Source organism: Rousettus aegyptiacus, unplaced genomic scaffold (assembly GCF_014176215.1).
Source record: "Rousettus aegyptiacus isolate mRouAeg1 unplaced genomic scaffold, mRouAeg1.p scaffold_m13_p_1, whole genome shotgun sequence".
NCBI classification, from domain to species: Eukaryota; Metazoa; Chordata; class Mammalia; order Chiroptera; family Pteropodidae; genus Rousettus; species Rousettus aegyptiacus.
In genome coordinates, this window is record NW_023416284.1 from 163,958,438 (window position 1) to 163,971,418 (window position 12,981).

Genomic DNA, 12,981 nt, shown 5'->3' on the forward strand with positions numbered 1-12,981 from the left:
AGCATTAACTTAGACATGCAATTAGAGTAATTTCTGGTCCCTGCTTTTCAATGTCTAAGGCATTCAATGCTTCCTAATTAAATAGCATAGTTCTCCAAAAGGGAGTATGAAAGAATCTTCTCATGTGTACATATTCCAACTTTGAGGACTACATACATATACATATTCCTAGCTCGAGGGCAATTTATTCTCATGTACTTGTTTAAAGATTGTAATGCAATTTAGATAAGTAGCAAGCAGAACAATGTTTTATAACTGAAATTGGTCAATCTTTTGCTCTTAGAACTATCCCGGAAATTTAAAAAGATAAATACATATATACAAACATAAATAAATACATAAATACATAAATGTAAAGAAGCAAAATGATTAGAGTTTTCATGGTTTCATCAGGTCATTCCTGGTGGGAGAGTCTTTTCTCTAAATCACATATGGAAGAGTAGATAATCAATGGCAGTTCTTCGGGGCGATCCATCTGATTGGCAATACACCCGTGGCCACACAATGACGTTACTCTGTTTTCTTTTACCAGGAAGCCAACAGGCCACTTAGGAGCATTCCTGAAAATTGTACAGAGTAGAGAGAGAGGCGCAGATAACACTAAGGAATAGTAAAGACCCGGTGCAGGAAATGAAGACCTAAGTTTGTAACACATTATGGCATGTGCTTTATATGTACTATGTGTGTTATAACGTGTCATCATACTTGTAGAGAGAGAGAGAGAAATGGCTACTCCATAATTATGGGGTGAGACAGTGTGACCTTTTTTAAAGAGACATTACAGACATTTTCTCTTGGTATTAGGAGAGAAAACAAGAGAAACTGGTTCAAAAATTCACGAACACTAATTGAGGGTATGCTGGGCGTCCTGATTCAGGTTGAGCATAAGCTGTGTGAGGAGACAAAGCAAGGACGCATTAAAAGTTATCAAAGCACAACGCAAAACATTACCACAATAGTCATAGGCAAAATGAGAGTAAAAGTCAAGTGAGCAAAAGTCCACATATTATATGATTCCACTTATATAAAATGTCCAGAATAAGGAAATCTTTGGAGATAGATTGTAGACTAGTGGCTGCTTAGGGGCCAAGGAGAGTGGGAACGAGAGCCTGGAAGGCGATAAGTAAAGGGTACTGGGTTTCTTTATGAGGTGATGAAAATGTCCAAAAGTTGACTGTGGTGATGATCATATATGTCTGTGAATATACTAAAAACCATTGAATTAGACACTTTATTTTTTTTTAAACACCACAGCACTTGGTCTTCCTAGGTGGACTCCCATCCAAGTACTAACCAGGCGCGACCCTGCTTAGCTTCTGAGATCAGATGAGATCGGGCACTTTCAGAGTGGCATGACCATAGTGAATTAGACACATTAAATGGACACATGTTGTGGAATGTAAATTATATCTCAAATAAAGCCATTATCTAAAAACTATAAGATGATTTTGAAAAATTTTTTTTCTTTGGCAAAAGAAAAGCCAAGTAAATGGAAAGAACAATAAATACTCCAAGAATGGGATCTTCTTCCTCAGCCTCCCCTGACTCCCAGCCTCTACCCTTTTCCCACCTAATCACAGGACAAAACAGAGGGGTCTGTGAAATATTCTTACGAATAGTAAAACCTATTCTTACTAACCTAGTAAAACACAAGTAAAACTCTTCAGAGAACACAGGTGCCTCATTTTCTATCACTTTTTGAACCCCACTTAAATGTGAGTCTTAATGAGATCCCAGCTTAGTCCTAGGAGAATTACAAGTTCGGGAATTATTGTTCAGCTTCTTTCCAGACAAAAGGGCCTCAGCTCACAACAACACAAACTCTTGGATAAAAAGAGTAGACATTCAAGGTCTCTGAGGCCCTCTCATAAATAACAAAAAAGATTGGCATCAGGTGGGTCTTACCAGAGACTACACCATTTACAAAGTTCTTCTATTTGAATGTATTTCAAGCAGTCAATAAATAAATGGTTCCATGCTATTAAAAATGGAGAACAGAGAAGACTACAAACATGTGCTTCTACCTCCTGCAATTTGGTCCATTTCCCCAGCTCCCGTCTCAGAGAAAGATGCAATTGTTCACTTGATGACCCTGGTACTCAGCATATTTTCTTTGGGGCCATCTTTTGAATATTATTTTTGTATAAAGCCAAGTAAATGAATGGAGAAGTTGAAAAACATAATCAGAATGTTATATTGACACCGTTGTAGATTTTCCGAATGTCGAAAAACAAGAAATAAATGGAAATGAGTTTGCCAAAGTGAACATTTTATGCATCTTTATATAGGGCATATTCCCAAGTGGGAAAAAATGTACTTGGATAAAATAAAATAACATAATATTTTGTTGAACATTTTTAATTTATGACATATATTTGTCACATTTAGGCAGAACCCATACCCTAAAGAACTTAAATTCTAAACATTTACTTCTTTGTGTCTTTTTCTCTCTTATTTTCTATCTCTAGTGCTCAGAAGGCACTTTTAGCTATTTGGTAAAAGCTGCGGATATTCTGCCCAACCACAGGCATATAATCCCCCTGGACTATCAGTCTTTCCAAACTATCTTAGTAATATACACAGTGATTGTTAGTGATCGTGCAGGCCCTCTGAGATTCTATAAGATCCCAAATGAAATTTTTAAACTAACCCAAAAGTTCCTACATTAACATTAACCTTGAATGACCCAGAAATGACTGTTTATTTTCTACCGTCAGAGTTAATATTCTTCCATTGGCAGGGTAGCATGGGATCCTTTGCATAGCTATGAGAAAGTCTGAACATCAGGGTTTAGAGAACGAGCTTATGCTGAAAATTCTAGAAGAGACCCAGAAATAAATCCTCAGTAAAGCTGCTGATGAGTTATTGCTAAAGGTATACTACAAACCTAAAGGTCCTTTTTTAGGAATTTGGAAAATTGTACTTCTAGTTGAAGGAGTTATAGAAATAAGAGATGGCATCAGAGATGCTATATAATAAAATAAGGCTTTGTACCATTGCCTCTATTTTTCTTCAGGATTTGAATTGCAGCTTCTGTAGACTTAATAATATGAAAGCCTGTGCATTATAGTGCTCTTAACCTTCAGTAAAGGGTTTTTAACGGTACTATATTGCATTATTTTTGTTATAGTTTTTCTCTGGAGTGTGAGTACAGATTATTGTTGACAAAATCCTTCCTCAGCTCCAATTGCCCTTCTAAGAAAAAATGCACTAGTTATCCTCTTACCTATAAGCCAGGCCTTATAAAGAGGGTCCTAATTTTTGCTCAGTAACCAAGCTGCTTGTTACAGGGCCAGGAGTCTTTACCTCCCTTTCCTCTGCTTCCCACCTGCCCAAATTCTCTTTCCCCAAACAAACCACTCAACTATCTATTTCTCCACTTGCTGCTCTGGCCCTTCTTCTTCTTCTTTTTTTTTTTTTTTTTTTTTTTTTTTTTTTTTTTTTTGCCAATCTATGAATTCACACTCTATATTTTTCAAAATGTTGTTATGTTGTTTTTTTTCAAAACGTTCTACAAGTTGATTTGTTCCACAAAGCCTCTCCTAGCTCATCAGAGCAATGATAATCCATTCCCCCAAACAACATGCCCAAATTCCACAGAATACATTCAGAAATGCCCAAAGATGATGATGCATATTATAAATATTTGCTTTCTGCACTATTTGCCTTTGCCTCATGTCTCGTCTTTATTTTGCTGAACAGCTGTGCTCTGGAGTATGTCCTTTCACTTGTGTGCTCAGTGACAAAATTCCTATTATTCCACTGATACCCATCAACGGTTCGCAACAATGTCTCCCCACTCAAGTCACTGCAAATCCTTGTGCAAATACCTAAGCCCAGACTCACTCCAGACCCATTAAATCAGAATATCTGATTGAAAAGAACAGATCTTAGATAGTTGTAAAATAGAATGGAATGTTGATCTAGTTTCTTTTTCCCTCCCATTCTGAAATGAAGAGGGAAATTCCTGACCAGTTTGGAAATAGTGGGAAAAAAAAAAAGAGAAAACGTCCTGCTGAATTATGTGACTAGAAGGTTACAGGTGAGCAAGAGCTTACCTTTTTTCAGGCTACCGCCATGTCAGTACAGAGAAATAAAAACATTTACTTTAAATGGTGGTCCGACTTTCTTCTACTCTAAGTTTCTGACACACCTTACCCCATGCAAGCCCTCTGATCAGTAGTAAGATTCTTTGAAGATTGATTCTATTGATTCTATGATCTCAAAAAACATATATTCTAATAAGTCAAGTATACGATAAGCTGTGCTTGAGAGTTGTTTCCAGTTAGTGTCATCTTAATAAATAGATCAGCTTTCCAAACAATTTGTCATGAGTGGGTTTTCATCTTGCCCCCAGGGCAAGCCTGGGACAGCCAAGTTCCCAGTCCAGAAAATCCCAGACTGGAGCAACCAGATATATTTAACCCAATGGGAATCAAATGTTATTTTCTATGTGTGTCATGAAGTGAAAAGGCAGGAAATCCTAATGAAATACAGACAGCAGACTCTTGCATATCTAAAATGATAAGCAATGCAAAGCACCATTTGTAGTCATCATAGAAGAAATTATATAATGGACGTAAATCCATTCATCACTTACAATTATACCTTTAGGAATAAAGCCATAAGCAGCAGCATATAAGGTGTGAAAAACTAAGCAATTAGTACTAAAGAAATTATCCCCCCTAATATCACCTAGAAGCATAAAAATCATCATTATGTTATATTGCTCACAGTCACTATATTACTATATCAATAATAAAGTATTAATATATTATCAATAACATTATCAATAATAATGTTAATATATATTATAAATATAATATTACGGTATAAATATTATATTATTATATTCCTAATGTAATAACATGTGAGTACAATAGAATTATAATAGGTACTCAGTGAATATTGATCAAGAGAGAATATTAGTGCTTCTTTATTTATTTATCATCTCCACGGGAATTATTTCAATACATTTGGATAAGATTTTCAGCCTCAGTTCTCCAATTCAAACAAATTAAAATCATATCATTGGATTTGGACCTGAAGAACTACTTCTCTGGGTTTAGTTATAACAAGAGGACAAGTGGCACAGTGCAATTCACAAAAAAAGGGAATCCGGAGCATTGTCAGACTTCACTTTCAAAAAGCAAGGTATTTATGGTTGCCATCAAAATAGATTCTGAAGGGCTATAAGATTCGATAAGGACAGAAAACTCTGGAAGACAGATTTATTATAATGTGTGTTCTCAGTTAATTTAGTGATAGCTAAGACATATTCTCGGACTTTGGGGTCTGTTGATGAGAAACAGAAACCACATTAAGATCACAAAATATCTCAGTAACCAAGAATAGAGAGGTTTACCTAAAGAAGCCGATGAAAATGCACAGAAAGTTCTCTAATGGGTTCAAATATTTTAAAAATATCACTAGCGTGTACAAAAGACAGAGGAAGGTTTATCTAACGAAAGACAAATACACATGTGTGACGCAAACCAGTCATAAAGAGGATTTTTAAAGGATTTATTAAAACGCTCTTTAAAGAACAAGCGTGGAAAAGAACCAGCCATGGTCTAGGAAAGAGGCGAAACATTAAGAGCCGCAGAAGACCAATAGAAGGCAATAAAAACACAATGCTCATTTTTTGGTCTTTTTTCTTGTCAGAAAGAATAAATTCAAAAGAAGAGGTACGGCTTTGTTTTTAAAAGGGTCAGTATGGAGGATTGGAAGCCCAAGAAAGTAAAAAACAAACAGACCAATAAAAACAAGGGCCGTTTTGCAAAAATTCAAGTTTCTGGGCCTTGTGAATTATAATTCCAGTTATTTGCAGATATATTTGCTAAACTCCTGTCAATAATCCCGGTGGAATTATGCAGAACAGGAAAAGTGTCAGAAAACTATAAAAAGGCAAAAGCCATCTGAATTTTATTTGGTTAAAAAAAAAAAACATCAAATGATCTCTGTTTATAAAGAAGTTCTACTTTGGTCGAGTCGTAGAGTTTAGTTATTCTGGCTGAGTCACAACATAGGAGGAATGTGTTCAGAGCACTGCAGAATTCTGATCAGGCGAATTAATGTATAGTGCAGTCGATGCTATCATGAGTAAGGCCCCATCACGGATCACCAAACGCAGGTTTCAGGGACTGTTTCTGCTGTAGCCAATATTTCTTGAGTTTTCTATTTTATCTGCTTCCTAAATAGTCCTTATTCCAAAGCAGTATGCTGAAAAATCTTTCCTCCACGTATATATCCTGCACAAACCAGTGTAATTAACTTTACGGATAAAGTAACATACTCCATAATATCTCTCTCCCTAAAACACATATTTGTGTATTTTATATGCTTATAAAATTGATGTTAACTTGGTGAACAAAGTAGCCACATGGTCATATGTCATGATCCACTTTCTGCCTTCTCTGTGAAGCCAGAGTATTTATTGTGGCTTAGCATCCTTTTCTAGAGAAGGCCCTGCAAACACTGGTGGAGCAGTGGGAGCCCACAGTAACAAGCCTTAGTGACTGACTGGACTTACCACAACTAGGACACGAAACAGGATCTGGGTTATACGAAAAGATAGCACATTCATTTCAGGCTTTTTTAAATGTATAAAGTTCCCCAACAGTCTATTCTCAATGGCAGCCAGAGCGATCCTTTAAAAACATTAGTCAGGTCATGTCACTCTCATTCAAAACCTTCTTGTGACTCCTTGTTTCTCTCCGAGATCCTAAACTATTACTACTTCCCTCCTTGTCCACCCCCTCCCCAGTTGTCTTCTCTGTGCCCTTATCTGCTCCCACTTGCCCCACATTCTCTCTGTTACAGCATGCTGCCCTCCTTGCTATTTCTAGAACATACCAGGCATGTTCCTTGTAGTCTTATGCTTGCTGTTCCCTGAGCCTGTAATGCACCTCCCAGATGGTCTTGTGACACCTCTCATATTTCATTCAAGTCTGCTCCAAGTCACCTCAGTGCAGTTTTTAAGTAAATAGATCCTTCTTTATTTAAACTGCAGCCCTGTCCCCACCCAGGCCACCCAGCACTCCCTCACCCCTTCCTGGCTTTATTTTACCCAATAGCATCTACATCATGTCCCTATAGGCAATTTATTTGTTGATTTTATTGTCTGTCTCTCCCCCACTAGAATCTGATCCCCAGGAGAACAGTTGCCTCTTGTCTGTATTCCAAGAACAAGGCTTGGCACATAGTAGGCACTCAAAAATGTATAGGAGGAATAAGTGGATAAATATCCAGTCGATCTGTAGCCCCAAAATGAAATTCGAACTAGAGGTAGACTTAATCACATGGAACAAGAATGCAAGGCGTGATGGTACCAGGAAAGGGGAGGTAGGGGACCTCTAAGCTCCTTCCAGGGTTAAGATTTTGACCTAAGTTGTTTCTTTCTTTCTTTCTTCTTTCTTTTTCTTTCCTTTTCTTTCTTTCTTTCTTTCTTTCTTTCTTTCTTTCTTTCTTTCTTTCTTTCTTTCTTTCTTTCTTTCTTTCTCTCTTTCTCTCTCTCTCTCTCTCTCTCTCTCAATCTCTCTCTCTCTCTCAATCTCTCTCTCTCTCTCTCTCTCTCTCTCTCTCTCTCTCTCTCTCACACACACACACACATACACACACACACACGTACGCACAGCTTCATGTAAACCAGGATACTCAGTTATTTTCTCCAAAACAATCATCTTAGAAAATACTTTAAAAACATGTTTTGTGGACAACTGTGTTTGGAAAAGGCTGGATGATCTCACCTTGGGTATTCACAGAGAATATTAATATATCGAAGGATCTGAAAAATCTCACCTGCATTGGTCAGAGTCCTCCAGAAAAACAGAAGCTGGCCGATATAGATTTAGGCACAAGAGTGGTTCTAGAGGATGTTTTCTAGATTGGTTCCAGCTTTTCTAGAATTGGCTCTCTAATCCACTTAAAGATGCTAATTACTCTATTTCTAGTAGTAAAGAAAGCACTGATAGCCCATGGTGTGTGCGATATGGCCATATCAACATCGTCAAACACTTATAAGAGGCACGTTTCCGAGTAATCGTGTATGTGATTCTTTCAACCATTTTTGTCCAGCTACCAAGTATAAAAATTTGGCTGATTGTTTCTCAAGTTGCTGAACAAAGTAGAGAAAGAAAAGGATGAGCTAAGGTATTCAAATTTCTACCTCAAGTGCTGCTTAAATTACCTGAAACCTTCTATGTCTGCCCTGAAAGAGATTCATTTTCTGTAGCTACAGAGCTGAGAATTCTATAAACACAGCCTAGAATCTCATCCTGCTAGAGGCTGAATTACAACACAAATTGAGTTCCCAACATTGCAGGGTGTCTACTGTTAAGGTGAGGACATTGATTCGAAGGAATGGGATCCTGAAAATTGGAATGGGGACATATGGGAAGCCCCTGATGAAGCTGGGAATATTGAACCCCCCAATTCTGATGAGTCTTCTTAGCCAGTAGAAACAGCCCTTTCTCCTATAATAAGAAAATACCACAGACTGGGGGTATCTTTCTCATGGTTCTAAAAACGAAGTCCAAGGTCAAGGTATCAACATATCTGGTTTCTTCTGAGGTCTCTCTCCTTGGTTTGCAGTTGGTCACCTTCTCACTCTGTCCTCGTGTGGTCTTTCCTCTCCGCTTATGCATCCCTGGCATCTCTTCATATGTCCAAATGTCCTCCATAAAAACACCAGTCAGGCTGGATTAAGACCCGCCCTAATGGCCTCATTTTAACTTAATCACCTCTTTAGAGGACTTGTCTTCAAATATAGTCACATTCTGAGGTCTGAGGTACTAAGGATTAGAGCTTCAATATATGAATTTGGGAGTGAAATGGGGGTTGGAAGTATATAATTTAGCTGATAACATTGCAATTTTTTAAAAAATTTTATTTCGTTAAACCTCTATGTTACCCGAGCACATTTGACTACAGTGCCGTTAACTCACATGCTTAATAACAAAAAATAAATGTTCCTTACTCTAAATACACTTTAACACTCATCTAGATTTTTATAACAATATCAAAATATTATTTACATAACATATAAAGGATAATACAATATAGAATTTACATAATCTATCGTTTATCATATATGTTTAATATTTATTTAGCAATATCAATAAGAGTATTCTTAATTATAAAACTTTATTACAGAGTGATCAACAAAACAGTTTTATCCTGTGATTTCATCTGATTCCTACTTTGTATGAGGTATACAGGCAGATATTACCCCTACTTAAAAAAACAGAAGATCAAATGAAGCCCAGAATGGTAAAGACCATGTTCAGAAAGGTAGTAAATAGCATCTCACGCTATTAATTTCTTTAGTTTGTAAAACAGTTTTTAAATACTACATAATATCCACCCTCCCTTAACAATATACCATGCCTCTCACTTCTGCTCAAGACCCATTTTAACAGGAATGGTACTATATTAGTTAAAGGCACAGGCTGGGGAGATGGTTACCCTGGTTTCCAATCTGCCATCACAGTCACTGGCCATGTCATCTTGGAACCAAGAGATTTAACACCTCTCTCAGATATGATATTAATAATAGTACTTAGATCTAAGGGAGTTATCAAGAGGATTAAATGAGTTAATTAATGAAAATACTTCAAATAACCAAACACATACTAAATGCTCAATAAACCTTAGTTATTACTGTAGAAATATGTTAGTGGTGTTAATAGCAAAATAATATAACATGAATATGAAATAATCAATTCAACCATTTCTCTGCTGAATCCAGTTTTTGCCATCTGTTTTGCTTCTGAAAAATAAACAAAAAATGAACAACACTTGGAGCTTAAAAGAATCCCAAGTGCCATGTTGGCACAGATGCCTGGAAAGAAGAGCTCCCAACTACCTCCTGGCTCTGAGCGGGCTCCAGCAGTGAGTGTGGTGGCCCGATGCTCCTTCCGAGGCTAGCAGACTCGGTGTGGAAGTCTCCTAAGAACAGGCCATCCCGTGGGACTTTGAGTATTTCCTGCCTGTGATCAGCAACATCTTTTCTTGCAGTATTTTGGCAGGTCTGTCCTTGTTCCCGGCCAGAATCAGGAAGTTCAGAAGCACATGAAAACAAACAATACATTAAAACACTTCTCTCAAATGATTCAAAGTTCAAAAAACACATGAAATTCTTCAGTGATATTGGGATTCGGTTGGCATTTTATCTTATTAATTATATTTAGTCTCATTGATGTGCCCATCCCTTTCTTCCCAACGAGGATTTTTCTTGGCAGTAATTTCCATTAGACATTTTTTCTTGAAGTAAACTTAGATATAGGAAATAAATTAGAAAGCGTATCACCATATTTTGCAAAAATTTATAAGCACTTTCATGACCTAACCCGTTTTATCCTCTGTGCAATTTTCAAATTATATTTTATTATTAATATTATTCTTATAGATTACTCCAATCTTAAGGTCAGCATGGTTTTTTCTTAAAAAGCCCTTCCCTTCCTTTTGATTATCATAGTTGGATCAGTTGCAAGCCAACACTGCAAAGTGCTACTTTTCAAAATTTTACTGAATCACATAAGACCTATCTAAATATCAGCTTCTTAATAAAACTTTCCCAACTTCCCAACTGTGTGATTTCCCAACTCTGCTTCTATTCCTCACTAGAGTCACTCAACTAAATGCAGAGCACTTTTTTCAATTATCATTTCACTTACCTTTTCAGCAAGCTCTATCTGAGAACTATCCCCTTCCTCTTGAATTACTGCCTCCCGTGACCTAAGGAGCTTGTGTATTTCTTCCTACCTCTGTGGCTGCCCCTTCTCCTTTATAGACTCCTCCTCCAGCAAAACTTTAAGTGTTACAGTTGCTCAGGGCTGGATACTAGGCCCTATACACTTTCCACTTCATTTCCTAGGCCATTTTGTACATGCCATAGTTTTATTTGATTTATAAATTTCTATCTCCATCTAGGACATTTCCTCTAGGTTCAAGACCCATAAACCCACTGCCTTCCTGACACATTTGCTTCAAAATCTCAGTTAACAATTAAACTCAGTGTGGCCAAGATTGAGTGTATGAACCTTTCCTCCCAAATCTGGTCCTTCTAGATTTTCCTTTTCTGTGATTAGCACAATCAGTCATCCAGTTATGCAAGCCAGAAATCTAGGTTATTATCCTTGATACTTTCCTTTCCCTCGGCCCTCATATGCAGTTCCTTACCACGTGTCAACTCTACCTATTAAATATCTCTAAAATCCACTCACCTCTTTACTAGCACCACTGCCCTTTCTAAGTACCATCTTTTCTCACTTGGACTATTTAAGTGATCTAGTCATTCTTGCCTTGCTCCAATCCATTCTCCATACTGCACCTGAAGTTGTTTTTCAATATGCAAATCTGAAAACATCATCTGTTTCAAACCGTCCAATAGTTTACTAATTCTGTTGGAATAAAGTCAAACTCCTCGGCCTGTGCTACAAAACCCTAACACTTCTCCAGCCTCATTTTACCCCATGCCCCACCTGATTGACTTTGTTCTCTTTGCTATGGTGCACTTGACTTTGTTGTGGTACCTTCTATATGCCATCCTCTGGCCATAGGACCTTTAGTCATGCATTCCTGCTGCCTGGGTTGCTGTACTCGGGGTGATCACATAATGTATAATCCAATGAAAATACCTTTGAGTGTGAAAGAGACGCTATCACTAATTACACCGGGTGAGACAACAGGCATAAATCAAGACTTTCCAGGGGAAACTGAGAAATATGTTCACCTTAAATTAACTCCTGTTCATTTATCAGATCTCAGATCAAATGTCCCCTTCTCAGGGAAGTTTGTAACAACTTACCTGGCAAGGTAAAGTCCATTATAAATTTCTTGACACAATATACTTCTCTTTGTTGCCACTATCCAAAGCTGCAACTTTATGTCTATGCCTATAATTGTTCTGTAGGGTCCCTTCCAGCAGACTGTAAACTCCATGAGGCCGAGGCTGTTCCCAAGGATTTTCACCATTGTGCCTCCTGCCAAAAATATCATATATCATAAATATCCTTTACGTTAAATATCATATATGAAATGGACGTAAAATAATTCCTCTTTGACATTTCCTTTTTTCTGTTTTCGGCACAGCCAATGATCCGGTTACATAAAACAGAAACCTAAGAATTATCCCTGACTCCTTTCTCTTCCTCAGCCCCAGTATTTCATTCCTCCCAATGTCCATTTTCTTTGTATTCTTCTCTCTCTTCTTCTTCTTCCTCTCTTTTTCTCCTCCTCTACTTCTCCTACTATATATATTATCTTCCAGAAGGCTAGCGCAGTCATCAGATACAAATAACATCTCTTCCTAATAAAAAATTGTTTCTAAAATGTAATGAGCCTTGTTAAAGTAAATCATTTGCCTATATCTACAGAAATTTGCTGATTGGAGACCTTACATGAGAATCTAAATCTCACCTCTAACCATCATTTTAAAATGTGAAAGCATTTTAATGTAAAATTATGTTAAACTTTAAAATTGAACATTAAATGATTCCCTTTAAATCCTACTAAGTGAAACACTTTATAAGATTGCAAGGAAGTCATTTGAGACCCAGAAATCTCCAAGTTGCTTATCCATATAAAAATCGTAAAGTCTCACAATGCTTTTGAGAGAGGGATCCAAACCCAAATATCTCAGTATCATTAAAAGTTAGATTCTTTCCAGCTTACACCATATTTGCTCACTTTTATGACTCTCTTTTAGATTATTAACTATCTGAGTGCTGAGATGACATCTTATGGATCTTTTCTTTCCCTTTTCCCCATGTACTTTCCGACAGTTTTTATAACATCTGGCATGAGCATTGTTGAAATGAACTGAATTAATCTAGGGTCACTTCTGAGCCTGGACTAGAATTGGCCCCATTGCTGACCCACTTACTCAAAAGTTCTTTTTGCCAGCAAGATACCTAAATCCCTAGTGGAGTCCAGACTGCCTGTGGTTTAACCTACGCTGTCAGAGACTCTCATTCCCAA

The 12,981-nt window shown here is 37.2% G+C and overlaps 1 protein-coding gene and 1 pseudogene across 3 annotated transcripts in view; one reads left to right on the plus strand and one right to left on the minus strand.

Annotated features, from left to right (window-relative positions):
* Window positions 1–12,981, plus strand: part of PDE7B (phosphodiesterase 7B) — a 276,538-nt gene that overhangs the window by 188,682 nt on the left and 74,875 nt on the right. The gene's annotated exons all lie outside the window — the stretch shown is intronic.
* On the minus strand, window positions 1,246–1,364 carry LOC118606617 (annotated as a pseudogene).